General features: G+C 33.6%; 1 protein-coding gene across 1 annotated transcript in view; it reads left to right on the top strand.

The window, feature by feature from the left end:
* The window catches only part of LOC109545939 (protein O-mannosyl-transferase TMTC2), a 365,218-nt gene that overhangs the window by 1,356 nt on the left and 349,089 nt on the right, over positions 1 to 14,773 (top strand). The gene's annotated exons all lie outside the window — the stretch shown is intronic.

The following is a 14,773-nucleotide window of genomic DNA, read 5'->3' as shown; positions in this document are numbered from 1 at the left end:
CAAATTGACGCATTTTGACGTGCGCGCGATCTTTTTTTAACGCGTGAGAATATAAAAATTCGTAAATAAATGGTTTTGTTTTTATTACCCTCTGAAAACTTTTTTAAATATTTTTTTTATCCTACTAGCTATTTTCATTTGACTTTTTAACTTTTTTGCCTCTTAAGTGCCATTTACCATAAAATTTCGCCAAATACACACTTCCTATACAAAAAATAATTATTAAGGATATCTTGTTTGCTTGGAAATGTATTGGATTGTAGTGCTGCTTAGAAACAATACTTGATTTAACTTAAACAACTTATTTCGTGCATTTGATAAACCAATGGTGTTTACTGTTTTTGGTGTTGAGCGAAGGTGGATAATAGATTGACCGGAAGAGGGAACGATGCACTCATAAACTAACCAAGATCATTCGAATTAAGTCGCTGGATTTTTTTCTCAAATCAAAAGTATATGCTTTTTAAATGCTTGCGAATAACTGGAAATAATTTTCAATGCTGCATAAGTCCGACACTATGCTCAATATACAGTTTAATTTTTCGGTTACCGCTCAACATTTTGAACATAATGAAAATAATCAAATCAGTTCAATTATTCAGAATTAATACTTTTTATGTTCCGTTCTGCAAAATTAAGAATCTGAATTGCAAGGTATCGTAAATTATTATTTGTACATAAACTGTAGGTTTCGCGAAAATTTTTCATGAAGTAAAGGAGTTTTAATAGAAAATCAGCTGGTATCACTAAAATATTTTAATTATCTCATCAAGATCATGCTTACTTCAAATCACGTCAATTTATGTAGCAAAACTTCGATTCTAAAATTGGTGAACATCCATTTAGACGCTTAGAAATTATTTGGAAAAAAAAAATTAAATTTGAGAACTTTGACGTCCTGTAGCGGCAAAAAGAAGCAACATTGGACATAGGAAAGTTTGCCAACATCCTCTTATTTTCAGTAAGAAATTTTTGGTTAACCGACGAACAGTCATTTCAAGGACATTCTGTATAGGTAACTCAATAAACATACAGTGCAATCGACTATCTAATATTTTAGGAAAACTATATTCGTGAATGAAAAATTACAAAGAACAAGCAGCAGTTCATTTTCTGATTCGATAAAAGATGGTAAGAATAACTTCCGATACGATAGTTTATAGTCAGCTTGGAGACAATAATATTGTCGTATGTATATCGTGTGATTCAAAATTGGCGTCATTCCTCTGGAAGTGTTGTCTGGCGGTGTTTTAGAAGTACATAATAAATTGTAAAAAAAAATCATTTTTACTAAAACTTGAGAAATTTGCAAAAAACTATATTAGAAAATCGCAACAATGTTTTTCAAGTTTCTGAGCATCTATTGTCGTCCACTATCTTCCTGGAACCACTCTCCTCGCCCTTTGTTGGCGTGAGTTCATTCAGCTTCTGCTATGTTACTGCAGCATTTCCCCTGAACTAATCGCAGATCCGCAAATTCGTGCAAAGAAATTCAAAGTCACAGCTTGACAAATCACTGTTATTATTGACCAGGGCTATCCACCTGTAATTATCAGTTAATGACAATAAACACCATTGCCGCTTTGACTTTTCATCAGAAAATTGTAGAAGAGAACTTTAAATACAGAAAGAAAATAATGCTTGCTAACGCTACAAAGTAGAAATTCGATTTTCAACTGTTAATATCTTCTAGAAATTATCGAAAAAAAACTTTCAATATTGTTCTCGTACTTTCCAAGTGAGCCCCTATTATCCTGTATAACATCGTTATATCGAATATTGAATCACCCTGTATGAAGTCGCTTCTTTGTTCAGCCAATACCCATATAAAATACTAACTTGCCGTTGACATTTTATATGACGTTAACTTAGATAGCTACATATAATACCCAGATAATTATAATTTTCTCATCAACCTTGCCGCTCCATCTGCGTCTGTACTTTAATGAAACCAGGCGCTTTTGCCCGACAAAATTATACCCATTGTCATATGTACCATATTTAATTAGTCTCAATTAGTTCACAGGGCATTAGGGGTTTTGAATGAGTCAGAATAAGCAGATCATGTTCACGTTATTTCCGGCATAATAATTATTTTGGAAGAGCATTAAATTTCCAAAAATGATTTCGGTCTTCGGGAAACCCTTATACACGTCAAACTATTATATTACATAAAATATAGCTTGACAGGAAAATAATCTACGTTACTTGTTCTCACTGAAGAGTTAGGCTCTATAATGGTCACTTCACGAAAAACAAGTTTAGGTCATAGATACACGCTTTTATTGGCCCCATATTTTAAGTTTACTTGTTCATTTTCGAACATTTTTAAACGACTAATACTGTTAAACCTAAGTGATATTTTTGCAAGAAAAGCTTGGTGGACTTGTTTTAAGAAACAAGAAAGAGCCTTAGATTCCATGTTTAAACTGCTTTCATATTTACTGGAACTGCACAGCGAAATTAAGATTTGCACTGGTTTTGCTTATCAATACGACAACGTTAGCTGGGTCAACACTATTCATCAATCAAAATTTTCGTGTCTCAATCAGGCACCCCCTAGATTACGACAGAACTCGCTTATTCGTTTTAACTGGATTTTCCCACCGGCATCATTACCAAAAACTTCTGGCGCTGATACCTTTTCCTATAAACCTGGAGCAGTTAAATAAAAATGCGATGAGCTCGTAAAGATTAAACGAGCAGCAGCCTTCAGCAGTCTTTTAGTCGACATCAACAAGTTCTAATAAGATTGAAATTCAGATAGGTATATCTCAGAGATTTGTATTACCCTAAGCCTTTGCTAATCATAAGATAATTTAATTTATGGAATGAGTTATGGTAATGTGACGAACTGATTGCATTGTTGGGGGTAATTTTCTCGGGGTTGTTAATACTGAAATTGACTCTGTTTTGTTTAAATAATTATAAAAGGTTGAGAAGAATACAAATTGGTGAAGCCCCAGCATGAGTCAAAGTACAAATAACACATGCTTCAAATAAATGTTATATTTACCATTGGAAAACGTTACTCAACTTTCAAGCCTAGATGCCGGCTGGCTATATTAGATTTCATTACCGTTATTACATTCCCCTATATTTTTTCAATGACATCGCAAAATCCCTTCTTTAACATCTCATCCTCAAGTTTGTTAACAATGCCACATTCCCAGTTACATTATTGGTTATATTGTTTTCTTGCCAGGGTTCATCAGATAGGTTCGAAATGCAGAAGTGCTCCCATCGCTTGAGCGAATACTACCTGAGTGAAATATTTTAATTATCGTAGCTTGAGAAAATTCAACATAAAATGACTGTTGAAACAGCAAAGATAAGTCAAAAAACGAACGCAAAATTGTTGTCGAGAAATTAAAGTAGGGGTTATTAGACAAAATATGTTTGCTAAGTTGTGCGATTATTTGCGGAAATTTGTTCCTAAACTCAGTGAAACCGAACACTACACGTAACGAGCCGCAGTCAATTTACAAGGTTACACGTGTAAATTAACTTTAATTCACTTTTTTCAAATTTAGGAAACCCTATGTAAAATGATTCAGACTCTGCGTTGTTCTATTTAGATATACTTGTAGATATCGTGGGCGTAAAGTTGAAAGTTAAAAGTCTGAAATTGCCGAATTTGTGTTTGGTTGTCCGAGTGGTTTCAAAATCACATATTTGTCTTCGGAAACGGACAAAGTCTCCCAATGCCACACAAACAAGTGCACTAAATTTTAGTGCACATTTTAGTGACTAAAATATGATTTTAATGTGAGAATTTCCAAAAATATTCTCATATACTTTTCGGCTCGGTTTAAAGGTGCATTTCCCAAAATTGTATATTTTAGACTAAATGCGTTTTAGCTTTAAGCAAACTATATATCCAGCATTAAACGTTTCAGAAATAAGCAATATTTGGCAAAATTTTTCGTTTTGTGAAGTATGTGGAATCTTATCATGTGGCATGGGTTAAAACAGCCTTAGTGGGTATCCGACAGTCTTTAATTATTTGACTTAGAGAAAATAGTTAATTACACAAAAAGTATACTGTAGGTTTACAAATTGTAGGTTTAGTTCGAACTAGTTTCAAACTATCAACAAAAAGACTAATGCTATAGCTGCTTATACGCCGTTTAAAATTATTCGCATTAAAAAAATATTTTCTGGCGTATGACTCGATCTTTCAACCGTCGTCAGACAAAATCTTTGCTCGGTGTGACTTTGATGAAAGTTTTTCTTAAGATTAATGATAAAAATTGATAGATGACCGGTGACCATACATGCCAAATTTTTGGAACATTTTTATATAATTTTGCGTGTTTCCCAATTGATCAATGTGCTGTTATTGTACAACCGCACAAAATACTGGTTACAAATAGAACGTATGCCCATTTCCAAGAATAGCAGCACTGTTTCTATAATATCCACAAAAATCGAAGATTTTACGCTCATAGTTTTTGCTTCGTTTGTAATTAGTAGTCAACGATTAATTAATGTGTCTCATTTCTACTGCTATGGCTAAAGTAGTTTTTATTTTAAAAATATTGACAATGTTCTCTATTTTGCCAAAGGATAAACAATTTGTTTAAAAATGGGTCTCTAGATCGCTGGTTTCATGCACGTCGGTGCTGATAGTAGTTGTGGTGTTAAGTAATCTATAAAAGATTTATATTTTAACTTTAATGTATAACTTAATTTGTGCTTTACTCCACTGAAGTCAAAGAACTAATGCTGAGATATGTTGAAAATAATATACCGGCTTCTTGATCATCTATCATCGATATATATAGAAATAAATGTCTGTTGGTATGTCCATAAATACTCCTAACTTAATCATAATCGCACCGAGCTACAAAGCTATAATTTGGTACGTTTCTTAGTTTATTTAGAGTGTAACCTGCTGACAAGATTTCATATTCCTAACTCTTCTAGTTTTCGAGTTACAATTTACATGTAGATAAGTCTATGGGAAACGTAACAACAGGTCAACGTGGGCAATGCCACAGGCAGAACCGCTAGTTACATATAAATTACAAGTGTTTGTTATTTCGATACCTAGTCGATTTTTAGGAATGTGCAATAAGCATTTGGACTGAATTATGAATATCGCTGGGCAACTCCATCGACCCGAATAGCCTTGAGGTTGTTACCCAAAAGGTGTTGCCAAACAATTTTACTTCTGAATAAAAATCATCAATCATATTAGCCACGGGTCTGACTGGCTATTTGCTAAAACGTAATTCGGTTTGTCATCGGAAGCAAGACGTAATTAGTTCGTCCTTGTGGTCGACGCAGCGCTAAACTATAATGAAATGTTGTTGCTGTTCTAAAGGCTGCTTGACATGCAACCGTAATTACGTTGTCTGAATTTTATAAAAGGGCTTATTTCGTATGTTATCTGATATATTGATATCCATTTAACATGGGCATATTCCGAGGGGACGTGCCAGCTTAATATCCACGTTTTTATATCAAACGTTTCGTGTCATATGAGGTAAATTAATAAAAGCTGTAATCGACAATAAAATGTTCACGACTAGGCCACATTGGACCAAATTAACACTTGTCGCATTTACGTTCTTACCAACACCGTATAAACAACCATAAAATGACTTAATAAGGAGACACTATTTTTGGAATAATATAGCAATATAAAGTTTGGGTAGCTCGTACGAATGACATAATCATGTGAACACTGATGCACAGTGCATCCCCCTTTATAATAGAGTACTTTTAAAACATTGTAAGCAGACAATACTTATTGATGTAGAAGAATGTTGAAACAATGTGTTACAAGTTTCCTTATTATAAAGCATTCACATGTTGATCATATACAGAAAATATTTTAATACATATGCTTCTAGGCTGAAGACCAAAAACCAAATCAGAATCAGAATTCTCCGTTCAAAAATTAATTTGTATGTCCCAGTTGCATGTGAGTTTCGTTTAACTTGCGGCTACTTGAGTGTCCAGGAATTTTTTTTGATTGTGAAACATCTATCTATTAAAACTATTGTTACAAGTTTAAAGATGGTCATGAAAAAAGGTAAGTATTTTAAACTAACATAACTGTGTGACACTCTCCTCCTCTTATCTTTTAAATAAGTATTTATCATCAAAAAATGCAAAAATATGCACAAACCTTACAAGTTGATTACCATAACTCTCAAGATTATATTGGGCCAATGTTAAATTACATGCCTAATATTAACACGATTACATAGAAAATATTTTTAATGGGTTGGAGTTGGCTCATATTTCTACATGACCGATGCAAGACGTGATTTATTCTGCAAGTAATGGACATTTTACAAACTCCTCAAACTTCTAAACATTTTGGGATAGGAACAGAATTCTCGTTCCTAGAACTAAATTTTTCCCCCTTTAGCAACGCAAAAGCAAACTACTTTATATGTCGCATATCAAGGCACTTCCTAGCGCGTCACATATCACGCCTCTCAGAAAAGTGTGACATTTCTTGTTCCCTTCCTACGCTTTAAATTTGATTTAAAGCCTGTTGGAAAGCATATATTTCCATAAGTATCGTTCTCTTTTATTTCAGATGCGGTGAAATATTTAGGCAATTGAATTATGCCTGTTCTAGAAGCAATATTTAAGTATTGATATAGTGCACATACTGGAAAACTTAAATTAAATTTTAAATATTTTTTAAATTAATAACTTCCGAACTATGGCGCGCTTCTTTATTTGTATGGTTTTTTGATATATTTGAAAACGTATCTTTCTTTTTACTTTGGCCATACAGATTAGTGATTTCTACAATAATTATTGCTTATTTACTTAGCATACAAGGCTAAGTAGTTAAAGTAGATTAAAATTCGCACACTGATATCTAGACATTTTTAAATATTTATTTGCGTTATGTATTAGTAAACTTTCTAAATATATTGTTTAATTTTTCTATTCCGTAATACATAAACTTCGGTTTTTTGATATACGGAAAATAATGGTTTACATTCTAAAGGCAACTATTATAAGAAATGACTTCTTAACAGAGGGGTTATAAATTATTATCAGCAATTACGGTCCGCAGTCTGCCTCTTGCATTTCAACGTCTCCAATTCAAATTAAATCAATTTGTCTGGATTTCCTTGCATTTCCGTTCCGATTTGCAAACCGATAATTTCTATAGATAAATCTTCGCAAACTCATGTCCAACAAATGCTTTGTTTAAATTGAAATCCATTACAGACCGGCTTAGAATTCGTTCCTTTGTTATGGCAGGAACTTTGACTCGACTCGACGCTAAAAATGCGTTGAACGCGTATGTGTATACTTTTGCACGTTTAAAGAAAATGCTTTCATCTGCCATCTTATTAATGTTTTCATCTACGATTTAAACGCTTTAAGCAATTGCCCAAAATGTGTTCAAATTCAAAATAAATTTACATTTATTATTCTGAAAAATTTTTTGCCTATACAGTGGAAAAAATTAGACTAAGCATTTCCAATCAAATCCAATTTTAAGCACATACTTATAAGTGAAATTACGAAGAATTGTTTCGGCTGCAAGCATCGACAAGCTGACTAGCCATTACTGTTTGTAAATAAAGGTAAACCCTTAATAAAATTGATCTTAATTAGTCCGGAGCTTCCAAAACTTCATGGTTTGCGAAATAGTCTAAAAACGAAACGAGGTTAATTTCCATTTCAATTAAATATAAAACACCCTAAAAATATAGAACTTTGAAATGGATTTAGCTACTATTAATATTGTAACGACTACGCTGAAGCCTCAGAAACCTTTTTCCGTTTACATATAATGTTGTTCAAAAACAAGTTAGGTTACAATGGCTAAAGTCACAAGGGCAACATAAGAATATTTTTTTTAGCTATTTTTCCGGGACTTTCTAAGCACCTCCAGGCAACACCTCAGTGAAATGACGACAATTTTCAATCATCCTGGATTCGTCTCCTGCAATATTGTTCAATAAGTACGTCTAATTAGGCACACGAAATAACTTTGCAAATTAAAAGATTTTTAATATATTAGTACGCCATTCGCAAGCATCTTCTGGAAAGGCTTCCAACATGTTAGTTCTCATTTGGTTGGTTCAATCTGCAACGGACCAATGTAAATGGCGACACAATTACACCTGTACCTATACTGATAAAAAATATTTATATTCACTGTGTCCACAATAATACGACCCCGTATGGGGATATGGGAAACCGTAAATGGTTCGAGTTTGGTTAAATGGGAAAAACGTTGGGCAATTATCAGGCTAATAAAATTTCGGTTCCGGATCTTTGATGCGAGTTTTTGATTCTGACTAATTTGAGAAAAACTTAATTTTTTGAATTTCAATATCGTTTTTCTCGGGCGTTAATATCAAAGCCGGAGCAAAACTGACTTCACTTTAATTCAGCGTTAATACCACTGTTAATTTTGCCTGGACGTTTCGCTTTTAAGAAACCGCCATGACGTTCAATTTTCCTTAAACTCGACTTTATTTATTTGCAAGAAAATGCTGAAAGCATTTTACAACCAATTTGCCAGCTCATGCAGAAAAATTCACTTGAAAGAAACTTAAATATTTATTATCAAGCAGATGCAAAAATAATTTAAGAAATGTATATCAAAGGTGCAAAAATGTTATACGCCTTTTCTTTTTCCTTAAATACAAATCAAATCTTCTAACTAAAGATCTTCTAAAGCGATCGGTCGTACCTAATAAAATAGCAGTTTAACTAAACACTAAAGTTATAGTCAGAAAATTCAGAAAACATTTCGTAAGTTCAGCAGTTCACGACAAAGGCGGAACTGAAAATTAAACATTCAGAACCAAATTTTGACAAATATCCCATAATCAGTTAAAACTTCAGTAACATCCTTATAAAGTTGTCAAATTTTTCGTAATTTTGGATGAAGGCTCCTTGACGTAGCGACCATGTTAAGAGTGAGGAAGCCGCTGAAAATGTAAACATTTAAATCGCTATAACGTTTTGACGAAAAACGTAAGTACTTATCGCTGTCATATAGTTAGATTACAAACGTATGGGTACCCACACAACATAATAACAGGTAGGAATTTGTATCAAAGCGATTTTTTTATTTCAACCGGACAATTTAACTTTCACTGCATAATATTTCCGCATTATGCAAACTAAATACACCCAAATGCTTACTCCATATCGTGACTAACCTACCTAAAAACAGGCAACTACAGTACGAATCGACAACAACATCTTCTTTCCCTCCTCTCCTGAGCAAGGACTCCCACAAATTCGCCGCTTTCACCCTTACGCTACGAATATAGGCTCCCATGACATCTACAACCACAGCCTGCAAGATAAAATGCATATTGACAAAACATACTGCCATACGCCGATGATACTGCACTCATCACACACGACAAACCTATAGCTTTTGCTGTAAGAAAATTTCAAGCACAAACAGACAGTACTAGGACGTGGTTCTACAAATGGAGACCAAATAAACGCCGAACGCCACGAAAAACCAACTATTACTACCACATCACCAAATTAAAGAAAACTTCCCACAGTAATAACAGACGGGGCCAGAATAACACCCAAACAAGACGTAAAATACCGATGTACAATATTAGACCGAAAAATGTAATTTACAAAACATGTCAAAACGGCAGGACCGAAATAATTAAAAGTACAAAACACTTCAGAGGTCTTACGTACAAAAACAAAGGAGTTAGCATCAAAACAGCAACGAACATGTGAAAAGCAATCTGCAGACTTCCACTTGACTACGGACAGATACTGAGAGCGAATTCTTCTAACAATACAAAGAAACACATATAAATATCAGAACAAATTGCAATGAGTCTCATAACGAAAATAAGAACGAACTACTAAACGAACGAACAAAAATAACTAGAATATCCGAAAGACAATTTCAACTACAAACAAAATGGAACAATAATCCCCACATCTGGACCATACTGGATCCCCTTTGTCTTAGAGGACAAACAAGACAATCCCGGTTCCGTTTCCCAATTACAACACTAATGGAACACTTCCAATCGACACAACTGACCCAACAGGTATAGATGATTATTGTGCTTTAGTTAAGGCGTTCAATTTCATCAAATACATTGTAAATTCAAGGGCAGAAAGACTATGTGGTCGATAGCCCTTTTCGAGGGAAATAGAGATATTACAAATTTTAAAATTAAGCTGCTGGTCTCTCCATTCTAAGAGATAATGTCGACTGATCTCTCAGCATGGGGAGACCAGCAATTTTATTTTAATATTTTAAATTAGATAAAATTTTAACGTGGAACCAAAAAAAGTAATTTGGATTTGGCTTGTTTTTGTGTTGACGTGAAATTGTGTCCCACTCAATTCATTATCTGTAACCCTGAGGAACGCAGTAGAGCACTGCCGAAAAAAACTGCCGTTGGAAATTAAAGAATTTTACCATATTGGATATGAGTACATTTAACTAAAACCGAAATTTCCCAATTAGTCCATCGTCCAAAAAATGTATAAATAATATATATACAGGGTGTCGCAATAAGGATGGTAAGAGGCTGTATCTTGGAAAGTATGTGTTGTAGAGCGATCGCAAAAAAAATGGATAACAAACTTGAAGAAGCTAATTTGCTGGAAATTATTTTGAAACTTCTCAGATTACCACTAGGTGGCGTAATTGCAAACCGTATTTTAGAAAGTCGATTTTATACAGAAATTGTCCCGATAAGTGAAACATCTAGTAAGTTTAGTCAGAAGACCATGAAAAACAGTTTTATTTTCCCGATTAACTTTTTCCCTAACTTGTCAAATAAAATATCCCGTTTGGAATGATTAGATATTTACAATTAAACCTTATTTCCATATTTGTTTTAGAAAATAGTTTTGTGCTTAAAGTTGCCTCCTAACATGGCACTGAAGACGGCATATCTATTGTCTTCCATTTAAGCACAGCACATTGCATCGCTAGCATCGCTATAGTCACTGCTAATTCTCATTAACTACAAGGATTAATAATGCAAAAGAAAAACTTATTTCGAACATATTTCCTCACAATAAGCTCCCTCTGGGCGATTTTCTTGTCAACGCTCCTGTTAATTAAAAATCCTTTTCTGTTTTTTTTGGGTTTTTCTTCTATTTCTGCTGTTTCTCAAGATAATCCTAGCCTTTTGTTTAACTCTCATTCTCCCGCTTCGGCCGCTTTTTTATACGTGACGCAAGGCAACGCTAAGAGATATATTTTTGCTTTCTGCTGCATTCATTTTTAGGGACAAGGAGTTCAAGAGTCATTCAAATAATTGGACCCTCTGGATTTTATACAGTTCTATTCAATAAGGGCAATTTATAGGGTTACATTTTACACGTATTCTAAATACAAATTATTTATTTTTCTCGTAGTTTAAAAACTATTTTATGAAGCTTTTGGCGTACATAATTAATTTGTAAAAGTTTTAATTTAAAACTTTTACTTAATAAAGAATCTATTAACATGAAAGTTAATATCACAAATGGGTTTATCTTGTTTAAATCTATCTGGTTGAAAAGTTTTGTTTTGATTTTTGATTTTTTTGACACTTATTTAATGAATTCCATAGCCACTTTACAAAATGTAACAACTTTTTGAAATTTTTAAATAAAATAATTAATAATTTGACTACGGTTGATTTCACAGCCGAAAAGCGTAAATGCAAATTCGTAAATTTGTAAATTGTCTGTCTAATGACGTATTAATATACAGGTACCTCCATTTAAAAAACAAAAGTTATAAGTAAAAAAAAATCAATTTACGGTACATATGCAGCGTTTCAAGCTGTATTCCATCAGTTAATAAAAAATGGGTAGTTCAATTTAAAAAAATTCAGTTTGATCTTGCTTCGCTTTTCTGAGACACTCAGAATCATATAATATATTTTTAGAATGTGCGCACTTTGTGCGTCAACAACTTTTATATGAAACTATTTTTCTAAAGTTTAACACCAACGGAAATAATGGACTCACTCGCACTAAAAAACCAACCTGTATATCTATTTATGATTGATTGATGTTTAAGAGTTTTGCAGTTTCTAACAATTTGAAACTTTCACCACTCACATCTGATGTAGCCCATGTGACATAGCCCGTTTCGTCCTAAATAGTAAAAGTTTTGTTTTTAATTGCTTAAAATTAATTCACCTATTTTTAACCATTTCTTTACTAGTTCAATAAATTTCTCCGTCTTTGTGATTAAACTTCTCACTTTTTGCTTGTCCCAATTAACAAATAATAAGCACACGAGAGGACCCAGGATCTACCCCGAGCTGTGCCAATTCCACACCCCAATATTTCTGATCTTGAAGTTGTGGCGCCTTTTGTTATGGACAGTTTTTCTTTTCTGTCATTTATTTAAGACATTATCCAGTTTGTTGCGTTTTCTCTAAAGTCATATGTATCCAACGTAAGACCAATTTTATCCCCATTGAAGCAGTCATCGTCTTTTGATAAATTTCCTAACATTCCAAGTACTAGTTTCCCCTATTCGAAAGAGTCTAATATGACTCTAATAAACTCAAATGTACACGATTGGGTAGGTTTTAATTTTATAAAGCCATGCTGGCAGTTGTTAAGAATCTTAGAATTATTTTAAATATATATATTTTTTCAGTGTTTTGTCCATTGCAAGTTGAAAAACTTTGGAAAAGGTAGGTAGTAGACTTACCGGCCTATAATTGCCGATTTCGACACGATCTCCATTTTTATACAATGGCTCAATCAACACTAATTTTATCCTGTCCAGGGGGATACCGGAACTGAAAGAGTTGTTTATGATACAGCTCAATACATTTTCCAGCTGAGGTACTACAAGTTTAACAATGTTGAAATGTTAACATGTTAACCAATGTTAAATTTATCGAAAAATGTAGTTTCTTATTAGGTTTCATTCCAATTCTATCAGAGATTTAGTTTTTAAATATTTGATATATGGCTTGTGTAGATAGAGCCAATATGAAACTTTCCCATCACCTACTAATGTGCAAATTCTTGAGAAGAATCTGGAATATGAATAGAGAGAATACTTTTTGCTTTCTGATGATATACATATAGGGCGAGACGGTGTATGATAACAGGACTTTAGCAATCGATAGATGGCCCTATTTTAAAACCGCCTTGCTTTTGAAATGGGTGCAAAAACGTAAATTAAACATTTTACAAAAACAACATCAGAAATCACGCAAATATTAACATACAGTAACAAAAAAAACTGTATTCTTAGGCTTTGCGCAATCATATTTGAATTTTCGACAAATTTTAAAGCGCCTCACATGGAACTATTATTTAGTTTTTAACATGTAATAACTTTTGTATGCTTATCTGTACCAATCTGCTTTTAAAAAATGATTTTTCATGTTTTCGTAAAAAAGGAACTCTTCTTTGAAGCCGCTAACAGTAACGCTTTTTGAGTTTTTTTTAGAAAACAATGTATTGCAAGTCAATAAACAACAAAGTAACAATTTAAGTTTGTAACTTTTTTGTTTATTGACTTATGACATTAATTATATAAACTAAAATAAAAATCGGTTTTTATCCGTAACTTGAGATATCCAAAGGTCCAGTAATCTGAGTTTTTATTGTTATCTATTGACTTAATGGTTAATAACGGTTTACCGGTAAGTAAGCCAAGATAAATAAATAATTTAGAACTGTCAAAACCGAAGCCGCTTTCAAGATAGGTTTATATGATATTCTCATCTTAAAATTGGATATTCTATCGACCGTCCCGCTATCCTGCTTTAGTTAGTGTGTATTTTGACTCCGTATTAGTATATAAGTTAATAGTTACGTTATTCAAAAATCTTTATTTTCAGACATACCTACGAATGTTTTTACGTATATCTTTACTAAAAGTTAAAAAGTCCATTACATTTCAAATAACTACTACGATTCTGTAATTATGTTGCACCAACATGACATAACACGATTTGTCAGTTACTTGACCTTATCATTATGATGCCCTGCTAAGACAACAAGTCGTATCTGCAATTTTTCACTTTTTTAGATTATACGGTATACTGGCATAACAGAGTTTGCTTTACCTCCCCGACAAGGTCTGAAATTCGTATCATCTTTAAAATACGTTTTTTCAATGATATTTATGTGTCCTATCTGCAAAAATCTACCATTTCCCATGTCAAAAAGTCGTATTAATAATTACCAAGTCTTATTGTCGTATCTGATTAAAAATATTGGCGACATAATACGACATTTTGGCTCAGTATATGTACTAGTCGTAATGATCAAAAAGTCATATTGATTATTATTATTAACATTTAGGAATGTTTTCCGGGCCTTGAAGCCGTGGTCTATCGGAATTTCTTCCTGACGTTTCGTCCACAACTGCGGTGGACATTTTCAAAGGCGATGAGGCAGTGGGCGAAGTGATCTCCCGTGCTTTCCGACTAAGAATGATTCAACTGCTGGATTCCCAGTCGTATTTATGCCGCCCAGCCGTGTCTGCTCATGCGTGGGGGGTGGGTGGGGGTTCCAACGCTTCGGCGCACATGCTGTTTGGTGCAAAACGCGCTTCCAATCTGGATTGAGTGCCGTAATTTCTTCTTTTCTGTTAAAATTGTTTTGGTGTTTAAATATTTCGATGGCCGCCCTGGTGAGTCTCGGATAGTATCTTTCAGATTGGTGCAGAATGTCAACTTCGTCGAAGGGTATTTGGTGGCCGTCCAGTAGTGCGTGCTCCGCTACTGCTGATTTTTCCGTTTGTCCCAATCTGCAACTTCGTTTGTGCTCCGTGATCCTAGTGTTTATGCTTCGTTTTGTG

The sequence above is a fragment of the Dendroctonus ponderosae genome, unplaced genomic scaffold, assembly GCF_020466585.1.
Source record: "Dendroctonus ponderosae isolate FM_Combo_2020 unplaced genomic scaffold, Dpon_F_20191213v2 Dpon_F_20191213_1, whole genome shotgun sequence".
NCBI lineage: Eukaryota > Metazoa > Arthropoda > Insecta > Coleoptera > Curculionidae > Dendroctonus > Dendroctonus ponderosae.
The sequence above is the reverse complement of the archived record's forward strand: the minus strand, read 5'-3'. Positions and strand labels throughout refer to the sequence as shown.